The 17,657-nt window shown below is 46.1% G+C and overlaps 1 protein-coding gene across 4 annotated transcripts in view; it reads left to right on the top strand.

Moving 5' to 3' along the window:
- Positions 1-17,657, top strand: part of GALNT18 (polypeptide N-acetylgalactosaminyltransferase 18) — a 354,952-nt gene that overhangs the window by 303,907 nt on the left and 33,388 nt on the right. The gene's annotated exons all lie outside the window — the stretch shown is intronic.

The following is a 17,657-nucleotide window of genomic DNA, read 5'->3' on the forward strand; positions in this document are numbered from 1 at the left end:
CCCCGTGCCGGGTGTGTACATGTGTGTGTCTGGTGGGAAAAGAGAAGCTAAACTCTCTCATGGCTACTCTGGGCCCATGGACCTTGGGGGCTTTTCATTAGAAAGTTTCCTCGTGAGAAGAAAAGAGAGTCATACTTAAATGCCTGGAAGGAGTCTAAAGGAGCAGGGGCTCGGATGCCAGGTTCCCTTGGGGTGGGCACAAGGAAGGTGATACATCTCTGCAGAGAGACACCTGCCTCCGCTGGGGAGACTGTCACAGATTACAGTCTTGGCTCTGGCAGCCGTGCCTTTCCCTGGCTGGAGGGAGCCCTAAGTTTCCCCTAGACTCCCTGCCATCTCAGAATCCCTTCAGAGTGCCTCAGGTTCTGCCCTTTGGTCCATCATAGCTGGGGCCAAAATTTATAGCCATGAGATCCTTTCTAGGTCTTCTGACCTTCTAGCACAGAATGAAGGGAAGCTACCAGAAAAGTAAGTTATCCCCCTAAAATTCTCCATTCATAGTCTAGGCTTCAGATATCCAAAGAGGACGTTGAGACACTGTCAAGAAAAATGATTTATTCAACAAAGTACAATGGACAATCAATGGCCAAGGACACTATAGACTGACCGATTATGACTTGGCATTTTCAGAGTTTACTTATCTTACCTCCAGAAGTATAAAATGATTTTTAAAAGATACTTTAGTATAGAAGATACGTGTGTTTGTGCAGTTGAAGTTAAGTGTTTGAAAGAGCTGTTACCTGCCTAAACTGAAGGTTATACCACTAGAGGATACCATGATGTGTCACTAGCGTACCATCCCAGGACTTTCCAGAAATTGCCCCCGGTGATCTCTACCACCCGGTCCTTTTTGTGGGCCGAGCTGCTGTGATGTCACTGATCGGTCAGTCACAGTCAGCAGATCACATTATCCTCACACCACACGGTATATCAACTCATTCTCCATTGTTAGAATGGTGTAACATTTTTAATGAGTGACTACTTTCATGCAAGCATTTTGTTGGCATGTAACATATATGCAGAAAATAGACAAATTATAAGTGTACAGAGTAATGAACTTTCAGAGCAAACACACCTGTGGAACAGCACCCAGGTCAAAACAAAACAAAACAAAACACAGTATTGCTTTGAGCCTTATGTAAATAGCATCATAGGGTGTATGCTTTCTCATTTTTGAATCTCTCCTTCATCATTATTTCTGTATATATATAGTTGTAATCTGTTCATTTTTTTCCTACCATGTCATATTCCGTTTTATGAACATGCCGTGTTTACTGTATATTCTACTGTTGATGGACAGTTGGGCTACTGCCAGGTTGGGAATATTACAAATACTCCTGCTATGGACATTCTCGTCCGTGTCTTTTGGTGTGCATATGTACTCATTGCTTCTGGATTTAAACCTAGAAGTCGAATCACTGAGTCGTAGGGTTGACGTATGATCACTTTTAGCAGACACGGCCTATATTAGTCTGCAAGGGCTGCTGTAACAAAATGCCAGAAACCAGATAGCTGAAACAATGGAAATGTATTTGCTCACAGTTCTGAGGCTGAAAGTCCAAGATCAAAGTGCCAGCTGAGCTGGTCTCTCTTTGAGTTTGCAGATAGACACTTCTCACTATGTCCTTGTATGGCAATGGGGAAAGAATGAGCAAGCTCTCTGGAGTCTCTTCTTAAAAGGACACTAATCCTATTGCATCAGAGCTCTGCTCTTATGACCTCATTTAGCCTTAATGTGAAGGTCTGGGAAATTCTCAGCCTATCCACATTACAAAAAATGAGAAAGGTTGATTTGGAGAGAATACTGGTGGCTCAGAGGTTAAAGCGTTTGCCGGCAAGGTGGGAGACCTGGATTCAATCCCTGGGTCGGGAAGATCCCCTGGAGAAGGAAATGGCAACCCACTCCAGTATTCTTGCCTGGAAAATCCCATGGATGGAGGAGCCTGGTAGGTTACAGTCCACGGGGTCAAAAAGAGTCGGACATGACTGAGCGACTTCACTTCACCAAAAGTGCTACTGAACAATCATTTGATTAAGAGATAAAGGGTGGGGCTCTTGGACTTAACCAACCATCTCACAGCAGAAGGCATCAATAGAGAGGGATTATACCAGCAGGGATGCTGCCAGTTTGAAGTAAAGGTAAATCAGGGAAAGATAAAGGAACACTATTGGACATCTCGGATTCTGTAAGATGGGACCATAAAGCTATTCAGTTGTTAACATGTACTGTTCCACAAGAAAAGGGACAAAGGATACTGAAGGTGATTTAGAGATCATCAGGGCACAAGTCTTTACTCCTACCACTGCCCCCAGGGTAAGGCTGTTCACTCAAAGGATGGGCCTGCCACTCTGGTTTCAGTGGGCCAGGATGACCCTGCCCCAAGCCAGTGAGGTGGGACCAAGGCAGTAAGCAGCTTGGACAGGGCCACTCCAGAGAGCCAAAGGGGCAGGCTGCCCCGCAGTGCAGTGAGGGGTGATGCTCCCACCCCAGTGGGCCTGGAGGGCAGAGTGTCCAGACAAAGATGATTTTTCCTGAGCCTTAAGATCCAGTAGAATTTTGCCTTTCTGGGTTTTGGCCTCGCTTGAGACCCATCACCCCTTTCTTCCTTCCAGTTTCTCCCTTTTGGAATGTGATCACCTATCCTATGCCTGTCTCACCATCATATTTTGAAAGTACATAACTTGTCTGATTTCACAGGTTCTTAGCTGGAGAGAAATTCTGCCTCAGAATGAATCATACCTTGAGTCTCCCACATATCTGATTTAGATGATATCTTGACTGTAGAGTCAATGCTGGAATGAGTTAAGACTTTCAAGGCTGTTGGGATGAAGTGAATGTACATTGCGTGAAAGAAGGAAATTAATTTGGGGGGCCAAGAGCAGAATGCTATAGACTGAAACTGTGTCACTCCAAAATTCACGTGTTGAAGTGCTAAGCCTGTCTGTTTGCGGAGTAAAGAAGTAATCAGGTTAAATAAGGTCATAAAGTGCAACACTGATTTTATGGGGATCGTGTCCTTATAAGGAGAACCACCCGAGCGCTCCATCACTCTCTGCCGTGTAAGGACACGGCAAGAAGGTGGCCATTTGCACCAGAAACTCTCACCAAAAACTGAGCAGGCCACCACCTTGATCTTAGACTTCCCGACTCCAAAACTGTGCGAAAACATAAACAAGGTCATAGGTAGTTCCATCTTCCTTTAAGCCACCCAGTCTGTGGCATTTTGTTATGGCAGCCAGAGCCATCTAATACACTGCCAAACAGTTTTCCTAAGTAGTTGTATTCATTTTTACCCCACCAGCCATATGTGAGAGTTGTAGTTCTTCCCCATCCTTGGCGGTATTCCGTATTATCTGTCTTCCTAAACTTCTAGACATTGTGGTGGTTGTATACGGCTATCACGTTGTAGTTTTAATTTGCATTTCTCTGCTTGTTCATGCAGTCAGGCACCTGAGTTTCAGTTGTTCCTGAGTGTGGGCCAAGATGGCCCAGGTCATAGTAGTTCCATCTCGGTGTAAATTCCCTCTCTGCGTTGTAACACGTATGATCCAAGGTGCAATAGGTGCACTCACTTTTAATGAATCTCGGTGGAAACGTGCGGTGTCGATGCTCATCTGCATCTCTGGCCGCATGTCAGATGTCTCCTCTGGGGGATGGTGGGTGCCTGTTCAAGCCGAGTCTGCCGGCTGCAGGTGCTTCAGGACGGGGCAGTCTATGCTGTGAGGAACATGGATTCTGGAGCCAGATTGCCTGAGTCCAAATGGCAGCTTTGAAACTTTCCAGCTGTGAACCTTTGGACAGGTTTTTAAATGTGGGCCTATTTCTTTCACCTGTAAAATATGGATTAATAGTGGCGTATACCATAAAGAACAATGTTGTAAGGATTTAATACATTTAAAGTAATGCCTAGCATATAGTAAGGTCTCAATAAATGTTTAGCTGTTACTATTGCTATGATGATATTATTGTTATTATCACTGATCATTGAGCCTTGCTCAGTATAAATACCCTCCAGTTTCTAACTCCAGCTCACACTAGACTGACTTTCCTTGACCTCAGATGTCATGTGCTTTGGGCTCCAACCTTGGTCAAAGCTGACCCATAGGCTATGAGAGCATTTTGCTATAGTAGCAAAAATGCAGTGGGGTAGCGGTGAGGACAGTGAATAGGGCATCAGGAAACCTGAGCTTGGTCTTGGCACACATTTGCAATCACCTTAACCCTCTCTGGGCCTTATTTTGTTTTATTCTTTTACTGAGGTATGCTTTTACACTAAGGTATACACATCTTAATTGGAGAAGGAAATGGCAACCCACTCCAGTGTTCTTGCCTGGAGAATCCCAGGGACGGGGGAGCCTGGTGGGCTGCCGTCTATGGGGTTGCACAGAGTCGGACATGACTGAAGCGACTGTGCAGCAGCAGCAGCATACACATCTTAAGAATACAGTTCAGTGAGTTTCCACATCCGTAGATGTTGTACAGGCATCACCTACATCAAACCCATCATCCCAGTGGGCTTCCTCATTCTGCCTCTTGGTCATTACCTCCATCCAATGCTATGTGTTAGTCGCTTAGTCGTGTCCAAATCTTTGTGAACCCATGGACTGTACCCCTCCAGGCTTCTCTGTCCATGGAATTCTCCAGGCTTCTCTGTCCATGGAATTCTCCAGGCAAGAATACTGGAGTGGGTTGCTATTTCCTTCTCCAGGGGATCTTCCCGACCCAGGGATTGAACCCAGGTCTCCCACACTGTGGACGGATTCTTTACCATCTGAAACACCAGGGAAGCCCAGGTAATGACAGTTTTCATCTCTAGCACGATTGATTAGTTTTGCCTGGGTCTGTGTTCTTATCTGCCAGTGAGGAAGTTGGACTGGCCATCTCCAGGCCCTGCTCAGCCAGCTCTGCCAATCTGCTTACCTTGAATTCTTTGGTTCTGAAATCCAGTTGCCTAGGATGTTGTGAGCTTGTGCTGTGCTTGCCAGGAATACTTGGAGTTGCCTTGCCTTGATGCTTTGTAAATCAGCTTTTTGTTGTGGAGCTGCAGCAGGCCTTAAAATCTTGGGTCCCCCCTCCCCCGCCAATCCCCCACAGTACCTTCCTGTAACTGGTCTGTACATGAACACTGGGGCCCAGCTGCCCTCTCCTACCAGGCTTGAGGTACATAGCCGTCAATACCCAGAAGTAAGGAAGCTTAAGGCTAGCCTCAAATCACACACATTTCCAAGAACAGGGGGGTGTGGGGACTCTGCTGTGGCAGGAATTTGTTGAGTCTGGCCTTCCCAATGAGTTGGGAGAGCTGGAGAGAACTGGGTCATCCTGGAGATGGGCTGTGTATCCTTGGCAGGTGTTCATCCATCCATTAGGGTGGACTGCATCCGTGGCGCAGGCCCTGGTCATAGCAAACACCCTCTTCCAACAACGCAAGAGAAGACTCTACACATGGACATCAGCAGATGGTCAATACTGAGATCAGATTGATTATATTCTTTGCGGCCAAAGATGGAGAAGTTCTGTACAGTCAGCAAAAACAAGATTGGGAGATGACTGTGGCTCAGATCATGAACTTCTTATTGCCAAATTCAGACTTAAATTGAAGAAAGTAGGGAAAACTACTAGACCATTCAGGTATTACCTAAATCAAATCCCTTACCATTACACAGTGGAAATGACAAATTAGATTCAAGGGATTCTATCTGATAGACAGAGTGCCCGAAGAACTATGGATGGAGGTTCAAGACACTGTAAAAGGGGCAGTGATCAAGACCATCCCCAAGAAAAAGAAATGCAAAAAGGCAAAATGGTTGTCTGGGAGGCCTTACAAATAGCTGTGAAAAGAAGAGAAATGAAAGCAAAGGAGATAAAGGAAAGATATACCCATCTGAATGCAGAGTTCCAAAGAGTAGCAAGGAGAGATCAGAAAGCCTTCCTCAGTGATAAATGCAAAGAAATAGAGGAAAACAACAGAATGGGAAAGACTAGAGATCTCTTCAAGAAAATTAGAGATACCAAGGGAACATTTCATGCAAAGATGAGCACAATAAAGGACAGAAACTTGTATGGACCTAACAGAAGCAGAAGATATTAAGAAGAGGTGGCAAGAATACACAGAAGAACTGTACAAAAAAGATCTTCATGACCCAGATAACCACAATGGTGTGATCACTCACCTAGAGCCAGACATCCTGGAATGCGAAATCAAGGGGGCCTTAGGAGGCATCACTATGAACAAAGCTAGTGGAGGTGATGGAATTCCAGTTGAGCTCTTTCAAATCCTAAAAGATGATGCTGTGAAAGTGCTGCACTCAATATGCCAGCAAATTTGGGAAACTCAGCAGTGGCCATGGGACTGGAAAAGGTCAGTTTTCATTCCAATCACAAAGAAAGGCAAAGCCAAAGAATGCTCAAACTACCGCACAATTGCACTCATCTCACTCGCTAGCAAAGTAATGCTCAAAATTCTTCAAGCCAAGCTTTAACAGTACGTAAACTGTGAGCTTCCAAATGTTCAAGCTGGATTTAGAAAAGGCAGAGGAAAGAAAGTGAAGTCACTCAGTCGTATCTGACTCTTTGCAACCCCGTGGACTATAGCCTACCAGGCTCCTCCATCCATGGGATTCTCTAGGAAAGAATACTGGAGTGGGTTGCCATTTCCTTCTCCAGGGGATCTTCCCAACCAAGGGATCAAACCCAGGTCTCCCTCATTGCGGGCAGATGCTTTATCCTCTGAGCCACAAAGGAAGCCCAATCAGAGATCAAATTGCCAACATCCATTGAATAATCGAAAAAGCAAGAGAGTGCCAGAAAAGCATCTACTTCTGCTTTATTGACTATGCCAAAGTCTTTGACTGTGTGGATCACAACAAACTGTGGGAAATTCTTCAAGATGTGGGAATACCATACCACCTTAACTACCTCCAGAGAAATCTGTATGCAGGTCAAGAAACAACAGTTAGAACTGGACATGGAACAACAGACTGGTTCCAAATTGGGAAAGGATTACGTCAAGGCTGTATATTGTCACCCTGCTTATTTAACTTATATGCAGAGTACATCATGAAAATGCTGAACTGGAAGAAGCACAAGCTGGAATCAAGATTGCCAGGAGAAATACCAATAACCTCAGATATGCAGATGACACCACTCTTATGGCAGAAAGCAAAGAAGAACTGAAGAGCTTCTTGATTAAAGTGAGAGACAAGAGTGAAAAAGTTGGCTTAAAACTCAAGATTCAAAAAACGAAGATCATGGCATCTGGTCCCATCACTTCATGGCAAATAGATGGGGAAACAATGGAAACAGTGACGGATTTTTTTTTTTGGGGGGGGGGGCGGCTCCAAAATCACTGCAGATGGTGACTGTAGTCATGAAATTAAATGACGCTTACTCCTTGGAAGAAAAGTTATGACCAACCTAGACAGCATATTAAAAAGCAGAGACATTACTTTGCCAACAAAGGCCCATCTAGTCAAAGCTATGGTTTTTTCAGTAGTCATGTATGGATGTGAGAGTTGGACTGTAAAGAAAACTGAGTGCCTAAAAAGTGATGCTTTTGAACTGTGGTATTGGAGGAGACGCTTAAGAGTCCCTTGGACTGCAAGGAGATCAAACCAGTCTATCCTAAAGGAAATCAGTCCTGAATATTCATTGGAAGGACTGATGCTGAAGCTGCAACTCCAATACTTTGGCCCCTTGATGCAAAGAACTGACTCATTGGAAAAGACCCTGATGCTGGGGAAGATTGAAGGTGGAGGAGAAGGGGACGACAGAGGATGAGATGGTTGGATGGCATCACTGACTAATGGACATGAGTTTGAGTAGACTCCAGGAGTTGGGGATGGATGGAAACCTGTCATGCTGCAGTCCATGGGGTTGCAAAGAGTTGGACATGACTGAGTGACTGAACTGAACTGACTGAGGTGCAGGGGATAAGCAGATGGTAAGAAGGCAGGGCCTCTGGTTCTCAAGGCTTCCCAATGGCATCTACTAACCCTTAAGAAATTGATTGCCTCATGGAAGAGACAAGATGAGGAGGAGGATGACGTTAGTACAAGGTCAGGGTACATCTCAGAAGGGGACTGTGAAAAGATACAGGCTTCAGGGATACTCTGAATCTCCTAGGTTTGGTCCAAATAAAATCCTCAACATGCATTTCTAGGAGTATTTCCCCTCCTACTAACAGTTCTCAGCAAATCTTTTGGGACCACAGCCACAGAGGTCAAGGAGAACCCGAGGAAGTCCACAGACAGGACTGCCACATGCAGTCGTGCAGGTTGCGCACTGCACAACTCCAGCAGGGGGGTGTGACATCTCCCATTGTTATCTGGGGAACAGAGACCTACCCACGATGACAGTCTTGCTGGCCTCTGGTATGAAACCCCATATATTCCTGCCTGAGCATCACACTTGATAGGAAGCATAAAAATGTTAAAAGGCAAATGACGAGGTACATAATGGTCAAGAACCAGACTACCTGGGTTCAAATCCCAGCCTTATCATTTACTAACCCAGTTCCCTGGGTAAGTGTCATAACTTCTCTGTGTCAATTTCACAACCTAAAAAGTAGAGATTATAGTAGTATCTACCCTTTAGGGTTGTTTTAAGAATTAAATAAACATTAATTTTAAGAATGAAATAAACAATAAATTGATGCACATGAAACACTTAGACAATACACCTGGAACACAATCATTGCTTGCTAAATATTGGATAATTATTACCAGATTGGCAAAGACCTTGTCCTTAAGAAAGGGAATTGTGTAGCCTGGAGAAAATTAGATTCAAGAGGGATACGAAACTTCCAAAATTATAAGGACACAGAGATTTGAATATAATAAGGAAGAAGAGGGAAAGAAGGGAGGACCTCGGGCTGGCTAAGTTCATCCTGTGACTTGAAGGTGAACTTCCCTTCCTTCTTTTCTTCATCCAAATTTCTAAATTTTTCCATTTGGGGTTTTAAAAATACAGGTTCTCAAAAAGAACCTGTATCAACCACGTAATAATCAGTCCCAAATCACACTAGCATTAACTAATCAATTTAAAAAAAAAGGAAAACATGATTCTTAAATTGAAATGAACATGTAATGAAAACGTATTTAGCTCATTAATAAAGGAAGCAGCAAGCAGGTACTGAAAGCATTTGAGGAACTCAGTGTCTGTGGGCATTTTCTAAAGAAGTGTTAGAATAAGACTGTAAATTCGATCCAAAAGTAGTTAACGCCCTACAGAGAAATAAAATCATAGCCTATGATGTGATCTTTTCAACCCAGACAGAAATCTAGAAGTTAGTGTGTCTGCTGCTGCTGCTGCTTAAGTCACTTCAGTCGTGTCCAACTCTGTGTGACCCCATAGATGGCAGCCCACCAGGCTCCCCCATCCCTGGGATTCTCCAGGCAAGAACACTGGAGTGGGTTGCCATTTCCTTCTCCAGTGCATGAAAGTGAAAAGTGAAAGGGAAGTCGCTCAGTCGTGTCCGACTCTTAGCGACTCCATGGACTGCAGCCCACCAGGCTCCTCCGTCCATGGGACTTTCCAGGCGAGAGTGTGTCTGAGTACAAATCAAAAGGTTAATAACAAAGTCAAACATGGGTGTATTCTCTTGGAAAATTACATACTCTTGGGTGGGCTTGTTAGACAATGCTCCACTATGATACTGAATGGATAGATTACCTCCCTTCCCTTTTGCCTTATTCCCAAGTTTTAGGTATTTCTCTTAGTCTTTTCACAAAGTTGGCTAAAGGTGGGGTGACTCAGAAACCCTTGTGGATTCATAGCCTAAGCACATGGTCTTTCCTCCAATTTCCTGCTGCTGCTGCTGCTAAGTCGCTTCAGTCGTGTCCGACTCTGTGCGACCCCATAGACGGCAGCCCACCACGCTCCCCCATCCCTGGGACTCTCCAGGCAAGAACACTGGAGTGGGTTGCCATTTCCTTTTCCAATGCATGAAAGTGAAAAGTGAAAATGAAGTCGCTCAGTCGTGCCCTAGGGCAGCTGTAACAAAGAAGCCCAAACTGGGTGGCTTAGAGAATGGAGTTCATCATCTCACAGTTCTGAAGGCTAGAAGTCTGAGACTGCAGTGTCGGCAGGGCCGTGCTCTCTCTGAAGGCACCTGGGAAGCATCTACTCCAGGCCTCTCCCCCCAGTTTCTGGCAGTTTCTTGGCTTGTGGCAGCGAAATTCCCCATCACGTGGTGTTCTCCCCGAGTGCTTATCTGCGTCCACGTTCCCCCGTTTTATGAGGATGCCAGTCATATTGGATTAGGGGCCCACCCACTCCACTCTCATCCTAATTTATAATTATATCTGCAGCTAACTGTATTTCCAAATAAGGTCACAGTCTCAGGTACTAGATGTTAAGACTTCAACATATGAATTTTTGAGGTACACAGTTCAACCCCCAGCATCCCTAAAAAGAAAGAACGTGACTGGTAACCTGACTTCCGTGCCTCAGATGAAAAGGGCCTCACGTCACCTCCTGTCACATTCAATTAACCAGAATTATCACATGGCCCTGCCTCAAACAGAGGACGTGGGAAGTCAGGGTTTTCTGGGTGCCCAGGAAGCCTTGTCTCTACCACAGAAACTTAGGTATTTCCTAAATCAGTTCTTCCTCTGACGAATAAGAAAACAAGAACATGGCATCTGGGAATGTGAACTTCCTGCCCGGGTCACACGATGAGTTACTGGCCAAGACAGGGCTGGGAAGGATGCCTGTATTTTGACTTCCATTTTCTCCTCCAGTTTTGTCCATTCATTCATTAGACACAGGCCAGGCTGTCTTTTAGGAAGCCCTCACCTTTTGGGAAGTTTCATTTCCCTTGAAGAGCAAATCTGTCTAGTAAGAGGAGGGGTGCTGGAGAACAGCAACTTCCTGTGGAGCCCAGTGGATCTCAAACACATCAGGGACCCACAGGCAGCTTGGGTGAGGCAGAGAGGCCATGTTCACATCTCGCTTCAACCCTTTGAGAGGCTCTGTTTAAATGTTGTTTGAAAAGTTCACTCTGTTAGCGTTGTGATATTCCTGAGTCTCAGAGAAGGAAGGCCCTGGGTAGGAGAAAGCCTAGTGTAACTAATCAAATTAGTGAAGTGAAGCTGCTGGGAAGCATGCTAATTGGTTAATGAGTAAACGTAACCTTTTTTTTTAAATTAGCAGCAAATTTCAAGCAATCCTCAAAATAACTGAGAATATTAGCCCTAATTAGTGTAACAGCCTGGAAAATTTCTTCTGCTGGGAGAAATACAACAGTGGGGTCTCCCCACAGCCTCTGTTTATTCAGTCACTCACTCATTCATTCATCTGCTCATTCAGCAAACTTGCATTGAGTGTTATGTCAGGCCAAGGACTGTGGGAGGCAGACTGTGGGTAACAGCGTGGCCAAGGACTGTGGGTAACAGCGTTACCCAGGTCTCGGACCTGAACGAGCCCTGGTCTGGAGAGAGAGGTGGTCACTTAGCTAATTACCATTCATATGATGCAACCTATGGCCCCAAACCACTTTCTCATTAGGCCATCAGAGGAGAAATGGGTCAAGACAGGTTCTGAGGGCCTTTCCCAGTCTGCCTGAATCTTCTAGACTGTGAAAGACACCCGGCGGGGCAGTGGGGGTGGGAGTGGGGGGCGGGGAGGGGTAGGTGCTTTTTCTATAGGAAAGCAAATTCTGTAGAAGAAGGAAGATGAAAGGGATTTTAATTCCTTCTAAAGTTTTTGAAATACTGAAGCTGTCACATTTATGCTTCAGGAAGTGCTTTTTGACGCAAGGTATAAAGATTAGAACTTACCCTGGAGATGAATTTCATGTTAGACCGGGTAATGCGTTTAAGAGAAGTGTGGGATTGTAAATGGAATGTGTTTCCTTCGCTTTTTGGAATTTTTACAATTTCTTCATTTTTTCTCACTTGGCTGTGCGTACATGTACACACACAGGCAGAGAGAGAGAGAAATGAGAGAAAGGACTAGCTTATTTGTCTGTTAATCACTCTCTAGAAACTGCCATTCCCACACGGGGTCATGATAAAGCCATCACCCCTGGCCTGGTTGGCCATGCTCCCAAGACCAGCACATGGGGTGTCAGAGGCCCTTCACGGACTGTGCTTGCATCCCCAGAACTTTCAAGTAACATCTCAGAGACAGCTGAAAAGTTTTACTTCTTGGGCTGAGAATTTAAATCACCAGCCACTTCTCTGCGAACTTTGGCAGACTTCACTTCTCTACAATTTTTATCTATAAATAAAGAAGAATGCCAGGCATCAAGCTGTTGTAAGGTTTTGAAAAACTTCCCTGAGTTTGTTTCTTGTCTTCTTGTGTGTGGTTGTATCGCCCAGGTGTCAGCTGAGGACTGTTAGTACAGGGCCCTGACTCAGTTACAGTCTGGGAGGAGCCTCACCCAGGCCTGAAGCTCTAGCTGGCCACCTCCAGGTCTGCATTGTTTGGGGACTAATCCACACAGGGTCCTTCATTTTCTTAAGACATCTTCTGCATTTAATATTTTATTTTACAATACAATCCTTAGAGATTCCAAATACTAATTTGATCATGTTTTTATTAATAAAAATTCTGTAAATTGTTAACTCTTTCAGTAAAGTAGGAACTGACTGTGGTAAGATACAGAGGATAATGGTTCTTTGCTTCTGACCCAGAAGTCGTGTTTTCTACCAACATCCATTAGGTTAGCTTGTTAGCAGGTTGAATTCTCAGATCCTTTATAATTCTTTTTTTGTTTGTTTTAATTGAAGTATAATTACTATACAATATTATATGTTACAGGTGTACAAATAGTGATTCACAGTTTTAAAGATTATACTCCATTTATTCGGCTTCCCTGGTGGCTCAGTGGTAAAGAATCCACCTGCCAGTGCAGGAGACATGGGTTTGATCCCTGGGTCAGGAAGATCCCCTGGAGAAGGAAATGGCAAACCATTCCAGTATTCTTGCCTGGAAATCCCATGGACAGAGGCACCTGGCTAGCTATACTCCTTGGGATCACAAAGAGTGGAGCACAGCTTAGTAACCAAACAACAAGTCCATTTACAGTTGTTACAAAATTGATTATATTCCCAATGTTGTAAAATATATCCTTGTAGCTTATGATGTGCCTAATAGTAGGTACCTATTAGTTCCCGCCCTTGTCTTGCCCCTCTCTCCACTGGTAACCACCTCTCTATTCTTTATATCTGTAAGTATGTTCCTTTTTGGTTACATTCACTGGCTTGCATTATTTTTTAGATTCCACATAAAAGTGATATCATACAGTATTTGTCTTTCTCTGTCTGACTTATCTCACTCCAAGCCCATCATGTCACCGCAAATGGCAAGATTTTGTTCTTTTCCTTGGCTGAGTAGTATCCCATTGTATCTATGCACACGTCTTCTTTCTCCATTCATCTGTCGATGGACACTTGGGTTGCTTCCACATCTTGGCAACTGTGGATAGTGCTGCTACAAACATTGGGGTGCCGTGTACCTTTTCTAACTAGTGGTTTTGGATTTTTTGGATAAACAGGAATGGAATCACTGGGTTATAAAGTGGCTCTCTATTGGTCTCTAAGCTATAGATACACATGATTCCAGGGGCCACCATGTCTATGAGATACAGGGTGAGTGAGGCCTCTGGGGTGATGCAATGCCTGGCCCTGGGACAGCCCACTTTCTGCACACTCTATGGGCAGCCATCCCTCAGCACTCCCCCATTCACGGTGCAGACCACTTGTTTGCGGGGACAGCTTTTGCACCAGAGGACTCAGGGCAGTGTGATTGTACCTTCATAAACTTGGGGTCAGGCGAGGCTGGGATCCAGGCCCAGTACTTCCCACAGCACATGTGTGATTGTGGCTGGTGACTCCATCTTTCTAACGCCAGTTGTAACCTCTGAACAGGGGCTTCACTAAATGGTTCTGAGGGCTCTGATGGCCCATAGCCCAGTGCCTAGAACATGATGGTCGGTATGATTATGTCACCCCCAAGGGCAGCCTCTCCACGCGAGCAGAAGGGGAACACTCGAGGGCGGGAGGAGCAGGCAGTCGCCCCCTGCTGTTTCTCTCACAGCACTGCCTCCCAGATCCGGCTCCTCCACAGGGCGTGGCCTCGGTGACCATCACAGGCTCCATCTCCATCACTGACACCCACTGGGGCTGCCCGTGAGCGTCTGCCTGGAGCTGGCCCCACCCGGCTTTAGGAAAGCACCCCACTGCCATTTCCCGTTCAGTAGTGACACTCGGGGCAGAGCCGTGGCCCGGATGTGCGCTTGGTGTGCGGTGCCGGCGCACAGGGCGACAGCGGACAGGCGGGTCTGCTGCCCAGATGTCGGTGCCGCAGTGGTGACCTCCTCCTCCCCCGAGTGATGCTGAGCCCCGGGCCGCTGCCTGGCTTCCCAGGCAGTGCTAGTGGTAAATCCTCCTCCCCTGAGCGATGCTGAGCCCGGGGCCGCTCCCTGGCTTCCCAGGCAGTGCTAGTGGTAAGAACCCGTCTGCCAATGCCGAAGGTGTAAGAGGCGCGGGTTCGATCCCTGGGTCAGGAAGATCCCCTAGAGGAGGGCAGAGCAACCCACTCCAGTATTCTTGCCTGGAAAATTCCTTGGACAGAGGAGCTTGGCAGGGTACAGTCCACAGGGTTGCAAAGAGTCAGACAGGACTGAAGCGAGGTAGCACGGGCTGCTCCCCCAGCTTCAGCGGGAGCCACTTGATTTGTTATTCATTTCTCATGATATGTTCTTCACTTCATGTCCAAACTCCACAATTAGAGTTGTAAACAGCAAGTTCTGTGTCACTTTTATTAATCTCCCACAGACTGGGAAGCAGCGATCATCAGAGGCCCCATAGTGGGCCAGCAATGAGGAAACCAGTTCCAGCTCACTAGCCAGAGTCCAAGCCTCCCGCCCACCACCAGCCCACCACTCTTAGAGAGCTTTGCCTCCCAGGCCTTGGGCCTTGCAAACGGGTCACTGAACCAGCCTCCCAGGACTTGGTTCTGTGTTCTCTGACAAGTCACTTTACTTCCCTGAGCCTCAGCTTCCTGATCAGGAAAATGGGGGTGGGTACTTCGAGTTAAGTAACAAACTTGTGTGTCTGGCACCAAGCCTGGCACAGAACTGGGCTGAGTAACGTGGCTTCTTGTTCTGGTTGGGGCAATCTCTCAGCAGTTTGAGGAACTTGCTAGTCTACCTAAAGATAATGCTAATGAGAGCCTGCATTTATTGTTTACTGTTTTTAGGCATTTTTCTAAATGCTCTGTGTGTATAATCTCTGTTGAAATCCCCAAGAGCCCTGGAAAGTAGGTGCTGCTATTACTCCGTGTGTACAGGAGCGAAACCGGGGTCAAGGCAATCAGGTGACACGTTCAAGTCACCCAGTCATCAGCTACCTTTCCATTTGACCCAACCCCCAGCAAGAAAGACTCTCAGAATCTAAGGGTTGTCCTATTGGCAGGGCTGTACTTACACACATATCCCGCCCTCAGAGCTTTCTATAACTCACTCCCTGACTCAAGCTGCTTTTGCACAACTGCACTGAGGAGAGCCCAGGATCAGAACACTAAGCCAGTGACAGAATGTAAGTTGCAGGCATTCCGTCTTGGGAGAGACTACTCCTGAACAGACAGGTACAGTCCACATCTGTTCAAGGGCACTCCCTCTTTCTTTCATCCATTTGGAGCAGGGAGTGGGGAGTTTTCTGCATAGTCTATATGAGTTCTCCACTGCCCTTTGCACAAAGCACTAGCCATCAAGAAGTGGGCTGCCCCCTCCTGCTGCTTCTTACTAGGATGGTTGTGGCATTTTGGCTGGGGCAGTTCTTCACTGCATGGAACTGTCCTCCTCAATGCAGGATGTTTAGCATCCCTGGGCCCTAACTATCACGAGTGTCAGCGTGGGACCAAATCATCCCCCAAGCATTCCCAAGGGTCCCCTTGAGGAGGTCGTACCACCCCTCGCTAAGAATGTGACAAAGGAGTGTAAGAAATAGGCGTGGGGACTTGAAAATGGCTGGTTGCATTGAGTGGGGATGTCTGAATTGTGTTTACATCAGGAAAGCTTAAGAATATGCTTGTCTGTTTCAAGAAAGTTTCTAAGTAGACGTGCTCAGAATATATCATGGGCTGAAATGGAGTCTTCTCTTTGATTTTCCCAGCTACCTCCATTGTCCCCACATTGCCTTTGTCCCAGCTGCTTTTCTTGAAGTCTATTCACTGCTGTACATTAGCCCTGCCAGTGTCGAGTTTTAGCGGAGTCCCTGAGGTTGGCACTGTGTTAATACACTGGGAATTTCAACAGAGCTGGGCTCTCTAAATCTATCACCAAAACAGCTTTATTTTTTTTTCTTGCTCAAAAATACACTCTGAACTGCAGGAACATGTGTGGGAGTGGGGTTGACTTGGGTGAAGGACATACTTAAAAGGAAAATTTCATAACTTTTTTCTGCAGGAAAAAGGACCTGCTGGTCTTAATTCTTGTAGAATTGAGCCTACAAAACACATTTATGTCTCTGCAGTATCTCTAGCTCCTCGGAACATCCTGGGCTACTCAGAAAACAGTCATGTTTATCTGGGGCATTATAGGTGCTTAACAAATTTGTGTTGGATACAGAAATGACTAAATTCATGGAAAATGTAAGCCTTTTAAGTGATGACCACAATATGGGCTGATCAATATTCACCTTCTCAATCCCCCTGGGGGTTTCTGGGGTGGCAAGTTTCACCCTGGCAGGCTTCCCGGGTGGCTGAGCAGAAAAGAATTCACCAGCGATGCAGGAGTCACAGGAGATGCCAGTTCCATCCGTGGGTCAGGAAATTCCTCTGGAGGGGGGCATGGCAGCCCACTCCAATGTTCTTGCCTGGAGAATCCCCAGGGACAGAGGATCCTGGCGGACTACGGTCCACGGGATTGCAGAGTCAGACACGATTGAAGAGGCCTAACACGTGTGTATGCACACAAATTTTGCCCTGGAAAATGAGGACTACTGATGTGATGGGGCCATTCTATCCCCTATGGTGTACGTGGTAGTCATGGAAAGACTAGAAGAATCTGGTAGCTAGAGAGTCTCCATCCAGGGAAGTGAATGAGGAGCAGCCAATGAGTGTAGACTGCTCTTCCTCCAAGTTTGCTATGAAAGGATGGAGAAAGGGGCTGCCTTTTAGAAGCAAGTGGGGTTGAGATAGGACCATGTGTTTTAAGATTTGCTTTTTAAGGAAAGCAATAAAGGAACTTGTTTTGAGATTGATGAAGAGAAGTCTATAGAGAAAGGTGTCTACTGGAAAGAGGATGAAGCCACATTCTCAGGATGGGCATAGAGCAGGGATGGGAGAGGATGGGGTCCAAGGCCAGGAGTGAGCACTGGGATTGGAGAAGAACAGTTGCCTCTGGGGCTCAAGGGCAGGATGGAGGGAGGCTCAAAAGGAATAAGTTGGCAGCTGCCTTGCAAGTAAAGTGAGGGGATCTGGCTGCATTCAAGAGTAAAGAAAATTTAGGAACCATGCTCAGGGGAAGGGGTGCAGAGGCTCGGCAGGCACCTGAAGAGGGAACACCAGGTATTGCTGCAGGGCCCCGTTGATGTTGAAAACCAGGAGCTTGTGATGGGTCTAACTTGCCCAGTGCTATGATTTTTCTTGGAGTTACAGAAAGGATGGAGGCTTCCCAAGTGGTGCTAGGGGTAAAGAACCCACCTGCCAG

The sequence above is a fragment of the Ovis aries genome, chromosome 15, assembly GCF_016772045.2.
Source record: "Ovis aries strain OAR_USU_Benz2616 breed Rambouillet chromosome 15, ARS-UI_Ramb_v3.0, whole genome shotgun sequence".
NCBI lineage: Eukaryota > Metazoa > Chordata > Mammalia > Artiodactyla > Bovidae > Ovis > Ovis aries.